The following is a 25,925-nucleotide window of genomic DNA, read 5'->3' as shown; positions in this document are numbered from 1 at the left end:
GAGGTGAATAGATGTGATGAGATGTGTAATGTGAATCAGATAGATGTGCATGAATGGATGGATGGATGTGATGTGAATAGAGGTGATGAGACCTGAGGTGAATAGATGTGATGTGAATTAGATAGATGTAAATGAAGGGATGGATAGATGTGATGTGAATAGCGGTGATGAGATGTGAGGTGAATAGATGTGATGTGAATCAGATAGATGTGCATGAATGGATGGATGGATGTGATGTGAATAGAGGTGATTAGATGTGAGGTGAATAGATGTGATGTGAATCAGATAGATGTGAATGAATGAATGAGATGTGATGTCATGTGAATCAGGATGTAAATGAATGATATGGGATGTGAGTGGATGTATGTGAAAGAATGGATGTGAATGTGTATGTGAAGAATGGATGTGAATGTGTATGTGAAAGAATGGATGTGAAGAATGTATGTGAAAGAATGGATGTGGATGTATGTGAAAGAATGGAAATAGATGTGTATGTGAAAGAATGTGATGTGATGTGACATGAATATATGTGGATGTGAAGTGATGTGATGTGACATGAATATATGTGGATGTGAAGTGATAGATATATGAATGAAAGGATAGATGTGAGAAGTCGTACATGTGAACGATTGGATAGATGTGGGGATGAATGAGATGAGATGTGTATGAATGAGATATGATGTGGATGAAGTGATGTGATATAATGTGGATAGAATGTATGTGATAGGATGGTTATGAGAATGTATGTGGTGGATATGAACGAATGAATGTGATGGATATGAATGAATGTGATGTGATGTGATGTAAATAGAGATAGATGTGATGTGATGTGAATGTGATGTGATGTAAATAGAGATAGATGTGATGTGTGATTTGAACGTATATGATGTGGTGAGATGTGGATATGGGTAGATGCAAGTGAATGGGATCTGATGCAGATAAATGAGAAGATCTGATGCAGATAAATGAGAAAAGATGTGATGAGATAGAAAATGATGTGAGGAGAATAGGAATACATATGAAATAAATGAGAATTGATGTGGAACAATATGGAAAGACGAGAGTTCGTTATAAAAACTGTATTTATGATATGTTTTTAAATGATTGTTTTATGTCAAGAATGCTGGGGAAGCATTTTTACCATCTTGTGGTGAATGAGGTCGTGGAGACCTAATCTGATAAAGTTGCAACAGCTGACGGAGAGTCGATAGAGGACGTCTTGCGTAGCAAGGTCTCAGCCGAGGTCTTGACCAGCCTCGGTTCGATTTAAATGGTGAGCTTCCAATACGGTGGATGAGGGACCAAGGAAGCGGCCTATGAGTGAAGTGCTAGGTGACCTGCGAAGGATCCTAGAGGGTGCTGACTATACGGTGCTCTGGCTCTGGGTCGCCAAAGATACCCACATGTGCATCGTGGAAGATATTGGAACAAGGAGTAAGAGTTGTTTTCTGAATTCGGGCATGGATCTGGTCGATTGACCTTGCTCATCCTCAATGGATGAGTCCATGGTTCTTTTATATGGATCTGTTGGTTGATCTTGCTGATCTGGTTGATTGACCTTGCTGGTCCTCAATGGATGAGTCCATGGTTCTTTTATATGGATCTGTTGGTTGATCCTGCTGATCTTCAATGGAGATTCCATTTTGATATGTGAATATATTGCCATGTACTATGAGCTAGGAACCATCGAAAAGGCCCCTGAGTGGACAGGTGGTGAGCATTCTGGTTGCCAATGATGCCATAGGTACACTGATGAAGGAATGTTTGGAAATTAGGATTCAATTGGAGATTTTGGAGGATTATGTTCAGTGACACTATGATTTCATTAAATGATTGTTTTAAAGACAACTGAATCTGTGAAAAAAGTAATTTCATTAAATGATTGCTTTTTTCACAGCTGAATCTGTGAAAAAAGCAATTTCATATTGGGTGTGTAAGTGGTGTGACTAGTTTTAAGTTTGCATGAATATCTGGCTAGGGGGCCTGGGAAGTCTTTTCCCTGGTACCCAGGACAAAATCTAACCAAATTCCTAATTGGATCCCATCATATCAGTGGTTGGGTGGTTGGCTAACCCATGGGTGGTTGGCTCACCCATGGGATTGGATGGGGTTAGGCTAGACTGATAGATCCCTAAATTGAGACTCAATTTTGTTATGGTACGATAGATGAAGTAAATCCTGGACAAAAATTGTTCTATGGAAAAGAATCAACAACGGCTATGCCTCTCAATAAGGAAAAAAGCATTGGTCTCTATGATCCAAGTGCAATCTTTTCCTTGATCTGACTATGGGACTTACGGGTTCGATCAGATCAGTTTAGTTAGTTAAGGCTTGACTACGTTATAGAAAAATTATCCTGGAGGAATCGCCCGTGCTTTCTTGGCAAGGGAAGTTTTTCTGGGTTCGGTTTTGGAAGAACCAATGGATTAGTCTCTTGTCTGGATATCCATGGGCAAGGCCTCGAGTGAGGGACCCTACCCCATGCAAGAAGTGCTACTTCTGCTGCTAGCACCCCTGAATTCATTGCGTGGTGGGGACAGGGATCTTTCACAAGCTCACCACTATTAGCCAAAAACATACTACCTTGCACAAGAGAGGGAGTGAAGAAAAGAAGGATGCCATGAAAGGCTTGATTTAGAGACTGGAATTTAGCCAACCCTGGTGAGGGTTAACTCCCCGATGTGAGGCCACTAGGGCTCACTCCACCTCCACTTGTGTTAGTCAAATGGAGCCTCACAAGATAGGTAGTTAGCAAAGAGGAAGGGAGATATGGAGAGCTCTACCTCAACTCAATGCCAATGTGTATACAAGAGGGATCTTGAGAAGGAGACAAGAGGAGGGAGAAGAGAAGACAAGAGGAGGGAGAAGAGAATCATCCACTCCATGCACACACTACAATCAAGCAAGCAAGCATTCACCAATACAAGAGGGATCTGGAGAAGGAGACAAGAGGAGAGAGAAGAGAAGACAAGACAAGAATCATCCACTCCATGCACACACTACAATCAAGCAAGCAAGCATTCACCCAATACAAGCTTACCACCATAGCCACAAGAGAGTGAGAGAGAGAGAGAAGGCAAGACTCAATTGTGATCATGGAATTGGGTCTTTTCATATTTCATAGATCACTTATATACATGAGCTCACTTTTTACAATGGTCGGCTACCCATTTACAATTGGGGGGCCCAAAACTACCTTCCTAGCTCTATGTACATCTAGGCTCATTCCTATGTGATCGGCATTACATAAGTCATAGCTCGGTCATCCCATATATCTTTTTCATTAAGTTCTTAGCATGGCTACATAACAATGCACTATAAGAAGCATAACCTCTGTTGAAAAATGATGTTAACCAGTGTGGTTAGCATACCCCCTCCCTAATTCAGATCCATCCTCGGAGCTAGAAAGAGGACTTAGTGGTAGTAGATGGAGTAGCGGATGAAGTCAGCCCGTGACCTAGGATGTGGGGGGGATCGATGGAAGACCTTGTAGCTTGTCCAAAAGGTGGTCTCCATCATGTCTTAAAACATCTACAGGTGCCAAGGCAGGAATCCATTAGATGCGCTCGTTAGCCAAATAATTTCTTCGGAGTAGGGCCTTTTTTGAGGTCAAAGGTGAGGCCTTGGCTGCGATCATGGTAGTGGTTCCATTCCAGGAAGTCTTCGAAAATACAAGGTGGAAGAAGCAAATGGCCACCACTATTGCAGGATCGGGCACCTGCTCATATTTGTCAATGAAGATGTGGATCTTCTTGAGCGTGGTGGCCTTGGCTACCCTCGTGGTAGTGGTTCCATTATGGGAGAAGGCTTCTAGAAGAGTAATGATGAGGTGGAAGAAGTAGATGGTCACCACTATTGCAGGATCGAGAACCTACTCGTATCTGTCGATGAAGATGTGGATCGAGAACCTACTCGTATCTGTCGATGAAGATGTGGATCTTCTTGGGCATGGTGGCCTTAGTGCAGGGGCGGAAGAAGAAAATGGTCACTATTGCAGGATCAAGCACCTACTCATATCTATCGATGAAGATGTGGATCTTCTTGAGCATGGTGGCCTTGGCTGCCCTTGTGGTAGCGGTTCCATTTTGGGAAGGTTTCTAAAAGAGTAATGATGAGGTGGAAGAAGCAGATGGTTTCCACTATTATGGGATCGAGCACTTGCTCACATCTATTGGATGAAGGTGTGGATCCTCTTGGGCATGGTGGCCTTAGTGTAGGGGTTTTGGGTTGTCAGTGGTGCAAACCATGGGAAGTCGTAGCAAAGTTTGGGGTTCTCATCTTGCTCTTTGTGGCAAGAGGTCCCAAGCACAGCGTTGGCGAATGGGAAGATAGGCAGGATCGATCCAGAGTTGATGTGGCACCTTGCAATACTGCTCCCAGATAAACAACTTGAGAAGAAAGGGCCGACACCAAGTAGGCTGCTCGCCCATGAGTTTGAACGTGATGGGGTGAGCAGTAGAGGGGGGTCGTTGGTAGTAGCCATTGTTAGATATCATCCCCTACTTGGCTGGCTTCCTATTTGGTGTCCTTTTTTAGCCTCTAGGGCTAACCATGTTAGTCTGAGAGGGGCTGGTCACCCCTCACATGTATTTTACCCATATTTATTCCCCATTTATGGTCATGGTTAGCCTCTAGGGCTAACCATGTTAGTCTGAGAGGGGCTGGTCACCCCTCACATGTATTTTACCCATATTTATTCCCCATTTATGGTCATGGGTATTTTTCCCAATCGTGGAGATATTTATCACCAGTCGGCTGCCTTCATGTAGACGTATATATAGCCGGCATGCATCCCTCATATTGCATTGCTTGCCTTCATGTAGACGTATATATAGCCGGCATGCATCCCTCATATTGCATTGCTTGCCTAGCTTGTCTAGCTGCAACCCCTCTTGCTTGGGACATGTATTCCTTTTGGTGATGATATTGAGAGCTCACCTGTGTTTCCTCTCCATCTTTCTCTCTCACTCTCTCTCATGTGTTTCCACTTTCCCTTTTTTCGCTGCACATTCTATCATGGTATCAGAGCGCCGGTGATTATCAGCATTGTATGCTCCCTCTACCTCTTCAAATCTGTGTTTTTCTACCCATGGACATATCTGCGTTTTTTCACCAGATGAAGCTTGCGTTTCAGATTTTCAAGGGTTGATTCATCCCTCATTCAGTGGGTTGCCGTTTCCTCTCTTCAGGGCATCAGTTTACAGCTTCTTGTTTGGCAGCCTGACAAGGGTGTTTTTTCTGGACAGCATACTTGTCCTTCTTGGTGGCACCTTCCAGGGGTTCTCAGGCATTTTTTTCAGGACTGGACAGCAACATAGCTGTCCCAAACAGGCTGCATTTGGGCTTGCTTTCCCAGCCCTGATCTTGGAGCTCTCTGGGCTCCCTTTTGCCTATCCTTTCTGGTTATCTTGTGCTATCCTTTCTGGTTATCTTGTGCCATCCCTCCCACCCCCTGATTGTTCTCTGCAGCAGTTCTTGATCTGAGGCTTTATTTGCTGCATTTTTTTGAACCAATTTTGCTGGTAGCTCTACCTTCATTTGGGCTTTTTCTGTTGGACCTGAAGGTACCTTCTCTTCAGCGTTTTTCCTCATAGGAGGTGTGGACACTGGTTGACCTGAATTTTTCAGGTTTGTAGCCCTTGTTTGGCTGCATTTTCTTCTCCAGTGGGACACAGATCACTTGTAGAGGGGGTTTCTTGATTGCAATGGTACTTGAGGAGGATTTTGAATTTTAGATTTCAATCAGCGTTTTGCTGATTTTGCATCTATACCTGTGTTTTGTTTTTGGCCTACATGGTTTCCTAGTTTCTACATGTTCCTTGCCTTCTGTTGGTGGTGGAGTGCTATTTGTGCTAGATAGCAGTGTTTTGGCTGTGTTTTGCTTCCCTCGGGAGTTTTCTACACTCTGAGGGGGCTTTCTCCAGCTACTTCACTTGAGGATCAGTTTCGGGAGCTGCATTGTATCTGTGGTGGAGACTTTCTTCTTTGAATGATCTTTTCAGAGATCCTGAGTAGAGTTTATTTTGTCCGAGCTTGTGTTCTTTGTAGTATTTGCAGAACAAGGAGGATGTTTTTCAAACAGTATTTTGCAGAACAAGGAGGATGTTTTTCAAACAGTATTTTGCTATCTGTGATGCATTTGAGGACTTTGTTACCACGCAGTTTATATTCGTGCTTCCCTTTGAAAGATCCCTGCCCCCTCCACGCAACGAATTCGGGGGTGCAGCAGCGGAAGTAGCACTTCTTGCATAGAGCAGAGCCTCTCACTCAGGGCCTCACCCACGGATATCCGAACAAGAGATTAATCCCTCGGTTCTTCCAAAACCAAACCCGGAAAAAAACGTCCCTCGCCCATAAAGCACGAGCGAGTCCTCCAGGATATTTCTACTCTAACATAGTCAAGGTCATCACTGACCAAACTGATCCGACCGAACCTGTAAGTCACTTGGTCAGATCAAGGAAGAAACTTGCACTTGGATCATAGAGACCAACACTTTTTTCCTCATCGAGAGGCACAGCCGTTGATTCTTTTCCATAGAACAATTACTATCCGAGATTTACTTCATCTATCGTACCATAACAGAATTGAGTCTCATTTTAGGGATCCATCAGTCCAGCCTACCCCATCCAATCCCATGGGTTAGCCAACCACCCAACCACTTTAGTGATGGGATCCATTTAAGAATTTGGTTAGGTTTTGTCCCGGGTACCAGGGAAAAGAGTTTCCAAGCCCCCTAGCCGGCGCTTCATGCAAACTTCAAGATAGTCACACCACTTACACACCCAATATGAGATTGTCTGTTTCACAGATTCAGTTGACTTTAAAATAATCGTTTAATGAAACCATAGTATCACTGATCATAATCCTCCAAAATATCCGGTTGAATTCTAATTTCCAATCACTCCTTCATCGGTATACCTATGGCATCATTGGCAACTAGAACGCTCACCACCTGTCCACTCAAGGGTCTTTTTAATAGTTCCTAGCTCATAGTACCCGTCAATATATTCACTTATAAAACTCCAGATGGACTCTCCGTTGAAGATCAGCAAGTTTAACCAACAGATCCATATAAAAGAGGCATGGACTCATCCGTTTTTGAGGACCAGCAAGGTCAATCAACCAGATCCATGCCTGAATTCAGAAAACAACTCTTACTCCTTGTTCTAATATCTTCCTTGACACACGCGTGGATATCTTCGGCGACCCAGAGCCCAAGCACCGTATGATCAGCACCCTCTAGGATCCTTTTCGCAGGTCACCTAGCGCTTCAGTCATAGGCCGCTTCCTTGGTCCCTCATCCACCATACCGGAAGCTCACCATTTATTGTGGCTGGTCAAGACCTCGGCCGACCTTGCTACACGAGACGTCCTCCATTGAATCTCCGTCAGGCTATTGCAACTTTATCACTTAGGTCTCCATGACCTCATTCACAAGACAATCAAAATGCTTCCCCAGCATTCTTGACATAAAACAGTCATTTAAAAACAGGTCATAAATACAGTTTCTATAACAAACTCTCGTCTTTCCACATTGTTCCATATTTGTAAGATTCCTCCTCGGGTTGAATATTGATTAAGCCTGTACTTCAATCCCTTGTAATCATTCTATGTTTTTGAATACAAGAAAATATTATTTTTCCTTGTTTTGCCTAGTGAGATAAAAAATTCTAGAGAGTGGTAAATTAATATTGGGATATTTTTGGATAAATAAATTCTAAAAATATCAAAAAATATTTCCTTGAAACAAAAAATCAAAGTAGATATTCCAAGGTGCAATTGGAATTAATAAAAAAATGATTTAGAAGACCTTAGCCTAAGGGTCAAGATTTTTGAATTTTTTTAATTATGGTCCAATTAAGGTTCCTATGGACCAATAAGATTAATCCAAGTGTTGGGACAAGATAAATCCAAGGAATAAAAGAAAATACCCAAAAATGAGTAAATGCCCACATAAAATGAAGAGTTGACCAAGTACTAGGTTGATTAGTAAAAAATTATGAAGTATTAATTAAAAAATGAGATATTTTAGAGTAATCATTCATTTTTGACACATGGGTAAGGAAAAGGGGGACCTTCAAGGGAGACCTTCAAGGAGGCGCCTATTTCACACGTGTGGATGAATTTTTAACTCAAAAATAATAGGATATTTTTATCTCTCCTCTCTCCTGGATCAAACCAAATCAAAAAGGGAGCCGAACTGGTCCAAAACTTGTCCAAATTCAGCCAAACTGAAGCCAAACTGGTCCAAAACTTGTCCAAATTCAAGGAGGCACCTATTTCACACGTGTGGATGAGTTTTTAACTCAAAAATAATAGGATATTTTTATCTCTCCTCTCTCCTGGATCAAACCAAATCAAAAAGGGAGCCAAACTGGTCCAAAACTTGTCCAAATTCAGCCAAACTGAAGCTAAAAAAATCTAGAACTTAGTTGGACTCAGTTAGTGGCCTCCCTCACCTATGAATAGACATTCATTCCTTTGTATTCTCATGTGAACTAAACTATGCCGGTATTACTCTAAGTTAAGCTTATTTTCTATTATCCTCTAAAAATCCTCTACAAAATTTAAGAGATTGGAGCTTCTCTCTCTCTTCAATCTTCCTTGGAAACTCCAACAACATACCAAACCAATTGATTGATTGGGGGCCTCTACTATGATCAAAGAATCAAGTAATTTAGGAGGTAAAGTGTGGATTATTGTCTTCTTTTTCTTAAATCTCCAAATGTTTCTCTTCTCAACCCCTCTCAAGCTTGAGAAGCATTAATTTGAATGGCTTTTGAATACTATTAAAGTTCTTTAATGTATTGTAATGAAGAAACACATAAATTTTCATTTATGCTTAATTTATAATAGTTTTTAACACTAGTTTGGTACCAAAACAGGACACTTGAGTGTCCTTTTTTGGGGGTTGCGAAAAAAAATCAAACTCCTAATGTAGGCTTTAAAAACCAAAATGCTTCATTGGGCATGTAGAACATAACCCTATGCTTATGTAAAAAATGTTAAACATATAAAATGCCTTTTTATTTGGAAGTACATAAGCAACAAAGTAGCATATGTCTTAAAAATGAACATTTTTCAGGATTTTTCAGGATTTTTTCAAATATGCAAGCATCATTCTCTCAAAAAAAAAATCCAACGATATCAATAGCATTTTTCCCAAGATATTTTGATAGCATACATCAGTCCAAGGAGGTAGAAGTTCACCAAAAAAATCATTTTCCTTTCTTAGAATTTTTTCCAAAAAAGTTGTATAAAATCAGCAAAAGTAACGCGTATTATCAAAACTCAATCACGCCACTAAAAAAAATTATAGCCCTATCAATGAGAATGTTGATTATTGGTTTTCATGCTTGAGATGAGATAAATAAGCCATAATTTGATGTGTATGACACTAACTTAGCCTCCACTTAAGTAGGTTCTTATCGCCTAGTTCTAAAAAAACTGTAAAAAATAAAAATACAAAATTTGATCATCTTTTTTCAAAAACTAATCATAACTATGCTTGCACAAGTAGTCTACACCTATAGTTACAACAAATAATGCACTTATACAGCTTTTCCCTTTGATGAAAATCAAAATTAGGCTCATAATTAGACATTTTACGTATTAAAAACAGGTTGCGCAAAAGGCCATGTATGAGAAGAGGCCCAAAAAGTGGCTTTAAAGTTTTGGAAAATTCAAAACAAAGTAGTATTTACCCTATATAACATGGGTGCACCTCAAGTTTTACATTATTAGCTTGCATATGGAAGGAGAAAAATTCATGCTCCACCTGTATAAAAAACATCATTTCAATATTAGCGAGTCAAAAATTTATCCAATAATTATCGTTTTATGATTCCAAGATTTAGTTTACATCATGGGCTTTCCATCAAGCCAAGTTTCATGATCAAACTATGTCCCTTCTAAGAGTTATGTACAAATTACTACTATTTTGAAAACAGCAAAAATCATGCGTTTTATCAGCATGTGTCTAAGAAAATTAAAATATTGCCTTGCAAAAGCTAAGAAAAGTGCAATTTAAAAAATCTCAATTTTTTTTTGGGTCTTGAGGAACATCTGTGGATGTTAAGCATTTCAAAACTCTTAATAGATTGCCCACAAAAATTCAAGAAAAGTGCTAACTTTCAGGACACTTTAGTGTCCTCAGGACACTTTAGTGTCCAATTACAGAACTAGTGTTAAGCATTTCTCTCTCTCTCTCCCCCCCAAAGAATGATCATTTCTATGACCTATTCTCAATTCGAATGAAGCTTCTCATGAAGCATTTCTCTAATCTAAAAGTAATTTCTATTCTTGTCTAATTGGAGGCCAAAATAATAGCTTTTTAATACTTTTATGCTATTTAATTTATGGAAAAATTAAGAATCAATCCATAATTGGATAGTGATCCAATTAATGGTTATTCTAATCACATGAACAATACTAAACTTTATTCTTTCAAATTTATTGAGAATTATCAGTAATAGCAGCGAAGCTATGGTAAAATTTTTAAAAAATAAACACATAAATCATTTTCATTTATATTATGAAAAGAGGGCTTCCTACCATATTCTAGGATTAATCATCCTAGATTAATTGAATGATTCTCATTATAATCATGGAAAATTTGATTTTTATGTTTATGCATAAATAATTAATTAGGAAAAAGAGAAATTTCTAGTGATCCATTTTTATGTTAAAAGAGTAATCCCCATGACAATGGAAATCCATGTATTCCAATGAAGTAAGAGAGAAATTGTGATGCTAAAATAATGTATATTTTATTTAAAAGTTAAAGAAAGATTTTAGTTAAATTTATCTTTTTGTATAGATAAATTTAAATGATGAAAGAGGAATTACCACCATATTGGAATTCAAATATTTAAATGATGAAAGTGTAATTCCTAGTGTAAAGGAATTAATGGAGATTTTTATTTAAATTTTAAGGAAAAAATTAGTTAAATTTATCTTTTTGTATAGATAAATTAAAATAATGAAAGAGGAATTCCCACCATATTGGAATTCAAATGTTTAAATGAGAAAAGTGGAATTTTTTAGCTTAATGGAATTAATGGATATTTTATGTGATTTTTAAGAAGAATTTTAAGTAGATTTAATTTATGGTAAAAGAGGAATTCCCACGATAATTGGATTGCACTCATTGAAATGAGAAAAAGAAGGATTTCAAGTTTATTCAAAAAAATAGGTATCGATATTTTAGTTAAAAGAAGAATTTTTATGATATTTAAGAAAAGATGGATTTGAATTAAATTTTAGTGTCAAAAGATGAATTTCTACCATAATTCTACCTAATGAATTAAGATTGAGAAATTATGTGGTATAAAGAAAATCTTTGGATATTTTAATTGGTAAAATCACTAAATGTATATTTTACCCAAAACTAGATGTTTATCTGAAGGGAATCCTTGTAGAACTAAACCGAATGAATTTGGTTAGACTATGTGAGGGGCGGACAGTAAACCTAATTGTCCTTCTCTCGATCTGAATTAGACAAAAACTTCGTGACCAATTCCAGTTACTAAATCCAAAGAATAGACTACCAAAACTAATCTAGTTTTTCATTGACCAAACTCACAACCAAACTCACCAAGAATCTAGTTAGACAATCAGACTGAATGATGGGTAGATTACCCTCATGAGAGATCAAGGATCCTCATTATATTGAAACTGGGAATTACGAAAAAAGGGTTTTCGGAACCGATCTCAAACTGGAATTTCACTTGCATTGGAACCTCTATTTTTTTCATTCAAAGGACTGTTTTATGCCAAAATGCTAGAGGAAGCATTTGGCTTATGTTTTTTTAAGAGGAGGTTTGTTGGAATAGCTGGCGGGGAGTCGTCAAGGGACGTTGCTCGTAGCAAAGCCTGTCGAGGACTTGACCAGCCTCGGTACGGTTAAAATGGTGCGCTTCCGGTACGATGGGCGATGACCGACGAAGCGGTCCCTCAGAGTGAAGTGCTAGGACACCTAAGGAGGATCCGAGAGGGTTCTGACCAGGCGATGCACAGGCTCGTGGTTTTTAGGACACCCATGCGTACGTCGAGGAAGATTTTGGATGGACAAAAAGGAAAGATTTTTGGGAACCAAATTTTGATACTAGATCTCGTTGGTTGGCTAGCTGGTCTTCAACGGAGAGTTCAGAGGATACATTTTTGTAATACAATTGACTCGAAAATGATGATCAGAAATATTATGATTTCTATTGAAGGATTGTTTTTAAAGCCAGTCGAATCTGTTATAAATGGCAAGTTCATATTGGGTGTGTACATGGTATGCCTACCTTGATTTTTGCATGAATCGCCGGCTAGGGGGCCTGGGAACTCTTTTCCTCGGTACCCGGGCAAAAACCCGACCAAACCTTTATAAAGGAATCCCACCAATTCAATGGTTGGGTGGTTGGCTAACCCATGGGCCGTAGGCTGGATCGGAGGATTCTTGAGAAACAACTAGATACGATTAGTTACGTTATTTAGTTTTAAATCCTGAGAAGACCTTTTTTTGTAAGAGGGGATCATCGGCTGTGCCTCGTAAATGAGGAAAAAAGCGGTGATTCCATGGACCAAGTGCAAGTCTCTTCTTGATCTGACCATGTAACTTCAGGTTTGGTCAGATCGATTTTTCTAGTTAAGACTTGACCCATTAGAGTAATTTCCCCGTTAGAAGATTTTTCCCAATTGGCGAAATTGCCCGTGCCTTCCGGGTGGTGAGGGGAGTCTTCCGGGCCCGCCGATCTTGGAGGGGCCGCCCGGGCTAGCCTCTCATCCTAGACATCCATGGACGAGGCCCTGAGTGTGTGGACCCCGCCCTGTCCACCGTGCCGACAGGAGCCCCGGAGCGGGTGGGGGACCTCGCAACATCAATCCACATTACTTAATCCAAGTCCAATCATTTGTATTCCCATCGTCATTTATCCATTCTCATCCAATCACATCATTTTCCATTCTTATCCAATCACATCATTTATCCATTCTCATCCAATCACATCATTTATCCATCCTCATCCAATCACATCATTTTCCATCTCATCATATCTTTTCACATTTACGCTCATCACATCTCATCCACTCGCATCTACCCATATCCACATCTCATCACATCACATTCATTCACATCTCATCCATTCATACTACCCCGATCCACCTCACATCACATCCATTTCACCTCACATCCCATTCATTCACATCTATCCCGATTCACCTCACATCCCATTCATTCACATCTATCCCAATTCACATCACATCACATCTCATCCATTCACATCTATCCAAATTGTAAGATTCCTCCCCAACCTCTCAAGAAGTCCAGTATCTTCCTCTGTAATCAAATCTCTCTTCAGAAATATAAAAGATCTTGTTTCTACCTGTTTTGGCCTAGAGAGAGAAGGTCTTCTAGAGAGAGGTGATTTAATTTTTAAATATTTTTGGATGGAAAAATATCTCATCTTATTAAAATAAATTCCCCCGAAATAGAAGTTCAAAAAGAATTTCAGAAGGTGCATTAGAAATAAATTATAATATGTTCAAAAGGCCTTATCCTAAGGGTCCATATTTTTTAAAAATTTTAAATTAAGGTTCCTATGGACCAATAAGATTAATCCAAATGTAGGGAGGAGGAAAATTGAAGAAATAAAGAAAATCCCCCCAAAAATGAGTAAATACTCACATAAGATGAAGAGTGGACTAAGGACTAAAGGAAATACTAAAAAAATGAATTTTTGATACCTCAGAGTGGGGATTCCCCCTCATGAAGTAGGAGCCTTTTTACCATCATTGCTTTTGAATTTTAAATCAATAAAATTAGATATTTCATCTCTCCTCTCTCCTAATTCAAAACTAGATATCCAAAAAGTGAACTAAACTGACCCAAAAATGGTCAAAAATTGACCAAACTGATCTGGAAAATTCTAGAATCAATTTGCTTGGTTAGAAGCTCACTTTTTCCTATAAATAAAAGCCTCCCCCTTCGTAGAAGCTTAATAGTGTTTTATGCACTGTTACTCTACTCTACTCCTCCCCAGAGCCAAAAATAGTGAATTTATTGATAATTCATTAGTTTTTGACCATTTCCTCTTCAAAAGAATTGATGGCCACTCTTGTTGCAAACAAGAGTAGATCCCTCAAACCATCAAGCCAAAGGAAAGCTCACAAAAATTCATGTAAGCTAGAAATCCTACTTTTTCTTTATTCCATTTAATGGTTTTATAATTTAATGAAAAATGATGTTTTGCCTTGTTGGAAAGGCTTCCCCCCTCTCTTCATTCTTGAATTCAGCCTTTCTTTATCTCCTAGATATGTAACCAAATTGTTAGAATTAAACTTTTCATATTGTTTCTCTTTAAAAAGTGGAATTTGATTAGTTTAGAATGCTTTAAACCATTTGGGATAATTTCTAAGTAACTTGAGAATGAAAAAAATTGAAAAATGGTCAATCATACAACGGAGGTTATATCAAAATTTTCTTAAATTTTATGAAATAAGTTTTATCTTTTGTTATTCAAAAAGAGTAATCCCCACCATTTGTGTATTCTAAAAGTGTTATTTTTATTCTAGGCATAGAAAAATGCATATAAAAATATTTTTATTATAAAAGTGTTATTTCCATTAGAATTAATTTTTATGCATAGAAAGATGCATATTGGGAGATTTGTTTTTAATTCTAAAATTGTTACTTTCATCCAAATTAATTTTTATGCATAAATAGATGTATAAAATAAAATTTTTTAATTATAAAAGTGTTACTTTCATCAAAATTGATTTTTATGCTACATAAATAGATGCATAAAAGATTTTTTTAATTATAAAGGTGTTACTTTCATCAAAATTGATTTTTATGCATAAATAGATGCACAAAAGAAATTTTATTATTATAAAAGTGTTACTTTCATCAAAATTGATTTTTATGCATAAAAGAAAATTTTTTATTATAAAAGTGTTAGTTTCATCAAAATTGATTTTTATGCATAAATAGATGCATAAAAGAAATTTTTTTCATCAAAATTGATTTTAATGCATAAATAGATGCATAAAAGAATTTTTTTAATTATAAAAGTGTTACTTTCATCAAAATTGATTTTTATGCATAAACGATTTTTTTATTATAAAAGTGTTACTTTCATCAAAATTAATTTTTATGCATAAATAGATGTATAAAAGAAAATTTTTTATTATAAAAGTGTTACTTCCATCAAAATTGATTTTTATGCATAAATAGATGCATTAAAGTTTTTTTTAATAAAAGTGTTACTTTTATCAAAATTAATTTTTATGCATAAATAGATGCATAAAAAGATTTTCTTTTATATAAAAGTGTTATTTCCATAGAAGTTGGATTTTATGCATAAATAGATGCATACGTAAATTTTTTTAATCAAAATAAGAGTTCTCTTTAATCCTATGTTTAAATCCCATGAATATTGGTAAATGAATAAGTAAATACTCTGTGGGAGAAAATTCTACCGTTTCATATTCTCTAGTGTAATAAAGTAGGAACTTTATTCAATAGGGTTAATAATGGGACAAGTCCATGTATAAAAGAGGGGACTTGGACCATGGTTGTAACTTTTGATGATCATTTTTAGAAATGGAAACTTATGTTTCTTGGAGCTCATGGCTTCTCTCTTGGCTTGTGGAAGGCTATTTCCATTCTCTTGGTGAGAGACTAAACACACTTGGGCATCATGTTTACATGGTGATTACTCATATTTTTCATGCATTACATCCCTTCATTCCAATTGGTATCAGAGCTCTTGATTTTGATCATGGGCATGCATGGGTTGTTGGGAAAATTTGCTTGAAAATTTGAGTTTCTTTCATTTTTTTTCTCATTTTCTTGTAATCCTTGAGTGATTCTTGACAAATCTTCTCTAATCTTGCTTAATCTCATGGAGATGGTGAGCATTTCATGGAAATTGCTTGAATTTTGAGTGATTTTGGCCAATTTTACCATTTTTGGACCAAATTTTGGGCCTCTGGACCAAAAATTTGGGGCAGTCGGGCCAAAACTTAGGGCAAGTGACTAATTGCAATTAACTTTTCTACTAATCACGTTTAGTAATCATCTTCTTCTTCCTCAAGCTTTCCATAGCCATGGGATGCTCTTCCTTTACCCGTTTTGATGCCAAACCTTAGGGTTTTTGTAGAGCTTCTTGAGATCTTTCATTTGAGCCTCTTTCTTGCAAATTTTTTCTCAAGATTTGGGAGCTTGTGAACCTTTCTCCATGGCTGAAAGTTGAGCTTTCATTGCCAAGTTCTACTCAACATAGATGGCTGCAAGCATCATATTATGGTGATTTCTTCTCTCAATGAGCATGGAGACTAGCAATGGGGCTGAATTTTCACTTCCACGTTGAATTTTGGGGCTGATTTTCGTTGATTTTCATCGCCTCTTCCATGCCTCCTCCAAGCTATGAAGCTTAGCCACAAGCTTCATGAAGGATTGCTAAGTGTTTTAGCCCTTTTTGGTGAGATTTTGGGGAGCATTTCATGGCCAATGGAGAGGGAGAAATGGTGTTCTTTGGCTGCAAATCAGGGAGCAAAAAGAGGCTACGTTTTTCTTCAACAAGAGGCTTCTTCAACATTTTCTACCATTGAAGCTTTCCGGATGACATTGGTGAGTGGTTTGATCAATTTCTTGCAAGTTTGAAGCATTTGGTGGAGCTTGGGAATGGATTAGGGTTGGACACATTCAAACTCCCCTAATTTTCAGAAATTAACCATTAAAGCTTGACCATTCACATGCCAATATTGCTTCTCCATGCATTATTGATGGCAATGGTGAAAGGAATTGATTCCACATGAGCTTGGCCAATTCATAGATCACATTTTGGGGGATTTTCTTCATTATGTCTCATTTGGCATGCCATTGATGGAATAGCAAGCTTATGCAATGTTTTTGGAGTCCCTCATGCTCATCTTGATGCCATATGGACACTATGGATGCTATACATAGCCATGCCAATGCTATGTTTTACACATGGGCATAAGAGAGCATAAGTTTTGGAAGCATGCATTTGTCAATATGATGTGAAAGGGATTGTTGGAATGCAATTGCAAATGCCTTGATTGTGGTTAACAAATGCTTATGCAAATGCCATGGTGAGGGCATTGTGAATTGTTGGTTTGTGTGTTCTAAATTGTAAAAGGGCATGAGTCATGCTCAATACTTGTAAGCCAACAAACTTGTTCTATCATTTGATATTATCCACATCATTTTGTACCTACACTCACCATTGCTACCACTTCAAGTTTCTATAGAATCTAGCAATGTGTGAGGGTACCTTGGCATTGGTTGGAGAGGCCAAGGGGAGAATGGCTTGAACTCTTTGTGCCGTGATTGCTTGGTGAAGCGGTACAAAGGGGGATTAGGTACACCGGTGTGAAGAAATGGCCTCAACCTTCACCTTGGAGGAAAACTCGGTGAAGGGGTGAGAAGAGCTTGGCCACGAGATCGACAAGCTTCAACGTGCGTCCTCAACAATCCTCACCATCGACTTTGTGGATGCATTTGGGCAATGGGGCCCCTTTTCCATCATATTGTGTGGATATTGCAAATGCTTTGATGGACAAAGAGTGCATATGATCTTTCATGACATTGTGGGATACAAAGAGTATTGCATTGTGATTTGAGAAGTTGCATTTTCATTTGAGATTTGGTTCCAATTACAAAGGAGACTCTGGCGGATTTTTTCCAACAAGGGAGCCAAACAAGCTTATTGATTGGAGATTTACCCCATGGATACACTTGAAGAGTTATTCACAACTACCAAGGGGAGAAACACCAATCATTTGTAGCCGGATTGAGCTTTGGGACCGAATTTTGGGAATTTCTGGGATTTTACAAAACCCTAATTCAGTCCTAGGGTTTTTGGGATTAGGTCCGAGTGATTACACGACTCTATTCTACTCCTTGAGAGTTTTCAAATGAGCCATAGAACCCCTTAATCGGATATCACAATCTCGGTCAAAGTAGTCATGTTGACTTTCTGGTCAAAGTCAAACAGAATATACTTCCACTTTGACTGAATCAAAATGCTTTTAGAGGTAGGTTCTATCTTCTGTTAGCTTTCTATAGAGCCGTCAAAATCCTAATTCCGACATATATTTTGCGTTTTAGAGCCAAATTACTACTTTCAGCTGTCCCGCACAAACCCTAAAACAGAGAGTACTTGCCCACACCTAATTCTTACTGTGTTCATTTGGGAGGATAGTAGACACCATTACCTACCCATAGAACCTTCTTTTGTCCAATTCCGACATCATTTGGGCATTCTACCAACATCTTGCATTTCTTCACTATGCCGAAGGGAAGACCACGCAAGGGTGGGGATGTTGTGCAAGAAATGATCATTGGTGATGAGGACATGGAAGGTAATATGGATGCAAGGGATGCATTCATCAATGAAGACAATGGGGGCAATGTACATAATCAAATTTCTCAAGGGACACAAGCGGCGGTTAACCATGACACCCTCATGCTAATGCTTGTACAACGGTTGGAGACCTTAGACTCCAAGCTTGATTCTCATTTTGAAACATTATCCTCACGGATTGGTGTGATGGAGGACAAGTTTGGGAAGTCTCAAGCACAAGAAAAGCATGGGAATTATGGTGACTATGAGCAAAGAAAAGGCAAGGGCATCTTGAATGAGGATTCCATGAAGGCCATACAAGAGGATCCATTGGGAGCATCCACTCGGGGATTCATGGCGGATGCACGGAGACCTCTTGTCAAGGACATGTTTCCTCCTTCTTTTCATTCGGGTTTGTCTCACCTCAATGCATCAAAGGGTCCTACCTTTTCTAGGGCAATGCATTCAAGGGAAGAGGGTGAGGTGTTTGTGAATGATGAGGAGATTGCACTCGCGATTGGAATCAAATGTCCTTTGCCCAAAGACAAAGGGATGCTCACGAGAAGTGGATGGAATTGTCGAATATCATCAAGAGGGATTACAAAGACTTTGCATAATTTATGGAGTCATACTCGAAGATGCAAAGATTCAAGCCCTCTACCCAACATGATAACCCATCCCACATATCTTCCAAGGATGTCAAAGACAAAATCTCACTATCAAAGTTCAAAGGTGACGGGTCATCTCCGCAAGAGTTGGAGGAGTGGGCTACCAAGCTTGACACCTATTTCCAACTTTACCCAAAAAGTGAGCGTGATATGGTACAATTTTCCTCCTTACATCTTGAAGATTATGCTCATCAATGGTGGAGGCACTTGGTCAAACAAGGGAACACGCAAACTTGGGAAGGATTGAAGCGGGAGATGAACTTGGCCTTCATTTCACCCTTAGTGCTCGACCGATACCATGAAGAATGGTATGAGCTTTCTCAAAAGGGGATGATGGTGAGAGGTTACATCAAGAGATTTTTGAAGCTTTCAATGTACGTGGAAGGCTTGAGTGAAGACATGAAGATGAAAAAGTTTGTGCATGGGCTTGAACACTTCATCAAGGCGGATGTGTCGGCTCAAAGGCCTAGCTCTCTCAAAGAAGCTATGAGGTTAGCCGAACTCTATGAGCCAAAGTACAAGAGGTCTCAGCCCATGACCTTCACCAAAGACACACTCAAACCAACCACTACTTCTTACAATTTTGGGAAAGGTCCTACCTCTACATTACCATCCTCTAATCCAAGAACTCCTACATCATTTGGGGGTGGACAGCCAAAGAATGGGATACATCAATTTGATGCCAAAAAGAGTAGTGACTTCATGAAGAAGAAGCCCTTTCAACCCTTCAAGAAGACTCAAAGAATGGATGATCCAAAGATTGAGGAGTTGAGAAGCAAAGGGCTATGTTTCAAGTGCAAAGAGAGGTGGTCACCCAGGCATGTGTGCAAATCAAAGAAGATTGTGGCCACTATGATCCTCATGGATGAGGAAGAGAACAAGGATGACTCTCATGACATTGAGGAATGGGAGGATTGCAATGAAGAAGCACATGAGGAGTCACTTGAAGACCATTCTTTCATCACGGAGGATGGTGAGTTTCCGTTTGATCCGGGAGGTGGAGTTAAGGAAAGCCTTGTGGACGGAGACATGCCTACCAATGCAGAAATTTCAGCTTGCATATGCTCTATCTCACAAGAGTTGTTGGCGGGTTGCAAGAACCCAAGCACACTAAGGTTGGTGGGGACCATCAATGGGAGGGTTGCACATATTCTTGTGGATTCCGGGAGCACTCATAGCTTCATCAACTCTAAATCCATCAACTCTCTCAAACTCAACACAAAGAAGACACCTACAACGTTCCAAGTGCAAGTGGCAAATGGGGAAAGTGAGAAGACTAGCTTGGTTTGCCCTTCTACAAAAGTGGTTTTATCCTCTTCATACACTTGGGAAGGTGATTTGGTGGTTTTGGATATGGGTCCCATCGACATTATCATGGGGTGTGATTGGTTGGCTTCACTTGGTGACATTCACATGAACCTTCAACAAGGTTTCATGAGCTTTCTACATCATGGGCAACAAGTGGTACTTGCTGCAAATGCACCTAAGAAGCTCTCTTTGATCACTCCAAGGCGACTCAAGAAAGAGATTAAGGCTTTTGGCACTATCTATGTGTTACATGTTACCCAAGAGGGGATGGAAGGTAGTGGACAGCACATAGATGAGGAAATGGCAACTCTTCTTAAGGAGTATGAAGATATTTTGCAAGTGCCAAAGAGTCTACCACCTAAGAGGGAGATTGACCATGCCATAGTACTTGAACTGAATGCAAAGGTTGTCAACAAGCCTCCTTACCGTTTGTCTAAGGTAGAAAGAGAGGAAGTGGCTAAGCAAGTGCAAGATTTGCTTGCTATGGGTCTTATTCAACCTTCACAATCTCCATTTGCATCTCCCGTTCTCTTGGTGAAGAAGAAGGATGGATCCTTTCGCATGTGCATTGATTATCGTGACTTGAACAAGGTCACAATCAAGAATAGGTATCCCATACCTCGCATTGATGATCTTCTTGATGAGCTCAAAGGGGCAAAGTTCTTCACCAAGATTGATTTGAGATCGGGATATCATCAAATAAGGATGAAGGAAGGTGATGAAGAGAAGACAGCATTTAGGACGGAAAGGGGATTGTTTCACTTCATGGTGATGCCCTTTGGTCTTACAAATGCTCCGGCCACTTTTCAAGCATTGATGAATCGGATATTGGCTCCCCTTCTTTTCAAGTTTGTGCTAGTGATCTTCGATGACATCTTGATCTATAGCAAGAGCAAAGGGGAACATCTATGTCATGTGAAGCAAGTGTTTGAAGTGTTGAGGAAGCACAAGCTTTATGCAAAGGAGAGCAAATGCACATTCATGGTCAATGAAGTGGAATATCTTGGACACTTGGTGGGTGAGAATGGCATAAGGGCTGATCCTAAGAAAGTGGCATGTGTCAAAGAGTGGCCAACACCAAGCAATACAACTCAATTGAGAGGATTTTTGGGATTATCTTCTTTCTATAGAAGATTCATGCAACATTATGCATCCATTGCGGCACCTCTTACCGACTTGCTCAAGAGGGAGGCTTTCTTTTGGGATTCCATTGCCAACAAGAGCTTCAATGAGCTCAAGGAGTTGCTCACTTCAGCCCCTATACTTGTATGTCCGGATTTTGCAAAGACATTTTATGTGAGGCCGGATGCAAGTGGTAGAGGAATTGGGGCAGTTTTGTATCAAGAGCATGGAGTCATTGCATTTGAAAGCAGAAAGCTTACCGAAAAGGAGATGGGGCTTCATGTTTATGAGCAAGAGATGCTAGCCATACTTCATGCCATCAAGAAGTGGCATCACTATCTTTATGGTGCTCATTTCAAGGTGAGAAGTGATCATAGGGTGCTGAAATTTTTATGCTGTAATTTCTGGACAGCTTTGGGAAGGTCTACTATTGGGCCTATTTTTCTACTCCAACAAGCTTCATGGCGTATCCTAATGAAAGATTATGATGTGGGCTACATATGGCTGAGTGTACATATCATTTTCAGCCCAATATATGGAGTCTAAATGAAGGATTTTCAAGGGTCTTCATCGACTAGAAGGGCTGTCATATCAGTCCCACTCATACACTTTGGGCTTGAAGCTTTGTGGACTTGTATACATCCGGATTTTCATTGTATATGTGCTTTGGATGTACTTGAGAACTCTTAACCACTTCCCATTGATTACATTAGAGTCTCATACTTTGAGATTGTACATGTTATTGATTTTGAGGACAAAATCTTTGGGAAGGGATGGTTTGTAATAAAGTAGGAACTTTATTCAATAGGGTTAATAATGGGACAAGTCCATGTATAAAAGAGGGGACTTGGACCATGGTTGTAACTTTTGATGATCATTTTTAGAAATGGAAACTTATGTTTCTTGGAGCTCATGGCTTCTCTCTTGGCTTGTGGAAGGCTATTTCCATTCTCTTGGTGAGAGACTAAACACACTTAGGCATCATGTTTACATGGTGATTACTCATATTTTTCATGCATTACATCCCTTCATTCCATCTAGGATGGTAATGAGAAAACTCAGAAAAACTATCGAAGTTGGAATTTTAGATAAATGATTAATTTATTTCTCATAGGAATTCGTGATTAGTTTAGAATTCAGTTAAGCAAATACTCAATGAATGAAATTCAGTAAAGTAGTAATTAAAATATTACCCTTCCAGAAAGATAGTTTAGGAGAACCTTTCCAGACTCAAACCCTGAATCAGACTATGACCAAGACATAACTCCTTCGTCAGTTTCAAGAAAAAACACCATATTGGGGAATATGGAAATTTCCCAAGACTTTGAGACACATGGTCAAAACTTTGGATTTTCCATAACTTGAACACCATGAATCCAAAATGAGCGCTTTATGGCTTATTAGATCCCATTTTTCAAGCGCTTTCCAATGATAGGTCACATGATAGGGTTTTGAGAAACTTACAAATATGTTATCCATGTCCTCCTTTTTTAGTGTTAAAAAATGGGAATTGGGAGATTCCCAAATTCACTACTAATATGGTGTTAAAAGACAATGTGACCAGTTCAAAAAAATTTACTCAAATCACCCACTGAATCTGAAACTAAGTTGAGACCCTTTGATTTTGATCTGAGGATCAAGATTACAAAATTCGAGGAATTCTGTTTGGAATTCAGACCTGCGATCAGAAAGTCTTGGGATATGGATTTAAGATATACTCATTGTATTCAAAAGAAACTCAAAACTAAAAAACTTGCATAGAAACCCTGTTTTCTTAAAGGACTGTCTTACGCCAGAATGCTGGAGGGAGCATTTGGTATATGTGTTTTTCTAAGGGAAGTTCGGTTGCAATAGTTGGCGGGGAGTGTTCAAAGGACGGCTCACGCGGCAAAAACCTACCCAGGTCTTGACCAGCCTTGGTATGGTGAAAAATGGTGTGCTTCCAGTACGATGGGTGAGGGCCGACAAAGAGGTCCTTGAGTGAAGTGCCAGGACACCTAAGGAGGATCCTGGAGGGTTCTAACCAGGCAATGCACGGGCTCGCGGTGCTTAGGACGCCCATTCGTATGTCATGGAAGATATATATGTATGATGAAAAATTATTGTAATTTTTTACACTTGATCTCGTTGTTGACCAGTTGGTCTCGACGGAGAGTCTAGAGTGATACCTGTTTTTGAGAAACAAGGAACTGGATGGAAATTTTGAGTTATGATATCTGTAACCAATAATTGTTTGTCAATGGATTGTTTTATAAGTTAAAGTTTAAAGAGGAGTGTGTGCGTACATGTATTCTAAAGCAAAAGTTAAGAAAGGCATTCAATTATGGGTGGGTGAGTACTTGTCTGGTTCTACTAATTCTAGTGGTTGGGCGGTGGCTAACCCATGGGCCAGATGGGGTTAGGCTGGAATCAATAGAGTTTTAATAATAAAATTGATTAATAGGAATACGCTTAGAACTCGAATAGTGAAATAATAACCTGAAGACTTCTCAAATGAATAGATCAACGGCTGTGCGTGATTCAATTAGGAAAAAAAGCGTTAATTCCTTCAAGATAAGTCTGTAATAGTTTTCCTTCTATCTGGTTTAATCAGATTAAGGTTAGTTCAGTATCTTGACCTTGTTAAAAAAATTCGTTAAGAAATTCAAAATGGAATCGTCCCCGTTTTTCGGGCATGGGAAATTTTCCCGGTTTCGGTTTTGGGAATGACCACCAGCTTAGTCTCGTGCCCAGACATTCGAGGGCGAGGCCCCGAGTGGGAAACCTTGCCCCGCACATGAGGGAGCTGCTTCCGCTACCCTACCGGGAATCCGCCGATGTGCGGAGGGGGCAATGGGATCTCACACCAATTTACATCATATCACATCACATCCATTTCACATCACATCTCATTCATTCACATCCCGATTCACATCACATTACATCTCATCCATTCACATCTATCCCAATTTACATCATATCACATCACATCCATTTCACATCACATCTCACCCATTCATACTTATCCAACGACTCACATCACATCACATCTATTCACATCATCACACTCACATCACATCACATCTATTCACATCACATCACATCTATTCACAATCATCACATTCATTGTCTCCCCATTCCATCACATACATTCTATCCACATTACATCACATCCACATCATATCTCATTCATACACATCCCATCTCATTCATCCACATCCATCCAATCATTCACATGCACGACTATCCACATCTATCCATACATTCACATCTATCACTTCACATCCACATATATTCACATCACATCTCTACATCACATCACATTCACATCCACATCTCTTTACATTACATCACATCTCATTCATGTCCACAGCACATTCACATCCACATCTCTTTTTATCTCATCCACATCTGCATCACTTTCATATCCACATCCCTTCACATTACATCACATCCTTTCACATCCACATCCACATTCATTTACATCACATTCTTTCACATACACATACACATCCACATCCACATCCATTTACATCACATTCTTTTACATACACATCCACATCCATTTGCATCACATTCTTTCACATACACATCCACATCCATTTACATCACATTCTTTCACATACATATCCACTTATATTCTTTCACATACACATCCACATCCATTTACTTCCCATCTCACCCTTTCACATATCCTCTCATCTCATTCTCATCTCATCATTCACATCCACATCCATTTACTTCACATCTCATCCTTTCACATATCCTGTCATCTCATTCTCATCTCATCATTCACATCCACATCCATTTACTTCACATCTCATCCATTTACATCCACATCCATCACATCTCATCCACATTCATTTTCATATCTCATCCACATTCATTTTCATCACACCACATTCTATCACATCCCATTCACATCTTATCTCGCATCCCATTTACATCTTATCACATCCATTCACATCCTATCGCATCCCATTTACATCTTATCACATCCATTCACATCCCCCTTGTCTACCTGCAGTCCCTCACTTACAAGGTTCTCCCCTCTTGCTTGGGACATGTATTCCTTTTGGTGATGATATTGAGAGCAGGTTCTCACCTATGTTTCCTCTCCATCTTTCTCTCTCACTCTCTCTCTTGTGTTTCCACTTTCCCTTCTTTCGCTGCACATTCTATCAACCACACTACGTTCACGAAGGGGGGTGATGGACCTTCCATGCAGCAGCACTGTGTTTGTGTTGAGGTAGGGATGCAAGACATGGATGTCCATTTGGTTGGTCACCCTCATGATGGGGGCCTTCTTGGATTTTTCAACCGAGCAATATGTTAATTGCTTGCTCAAACTTTGTGCGATCCAAGGGATAGGACTAGTTGAGGGGGTTAAGGGGTGGATCCACATCTTCCTTCTCTTATGGTGGGGGTGGGGGAATTTCTCCTTCCTCTAGACGTGTGGGGAATGGGATGTTGAAGAGGTAGACCCTTCGC

This window comes from Cibotium barometz, chromosome 29 (genome assembly GCF_041138505.1).
Source record: "Cibotium barometz isolate CiBa-2024 chromosome 29, ASM4113850v1, whole genome shotgun sequence".
Taxonomy (NCBI): domain Eukaryota; kingdom Viridiplantae; phylum Streptophyta; class Polypodiopsida; order Cyatheales; family Cibotiaceae; genus Cibotium; species Cibotium barometz.
Note: the sequence above shows the minus strand (reverse complement) of the source record.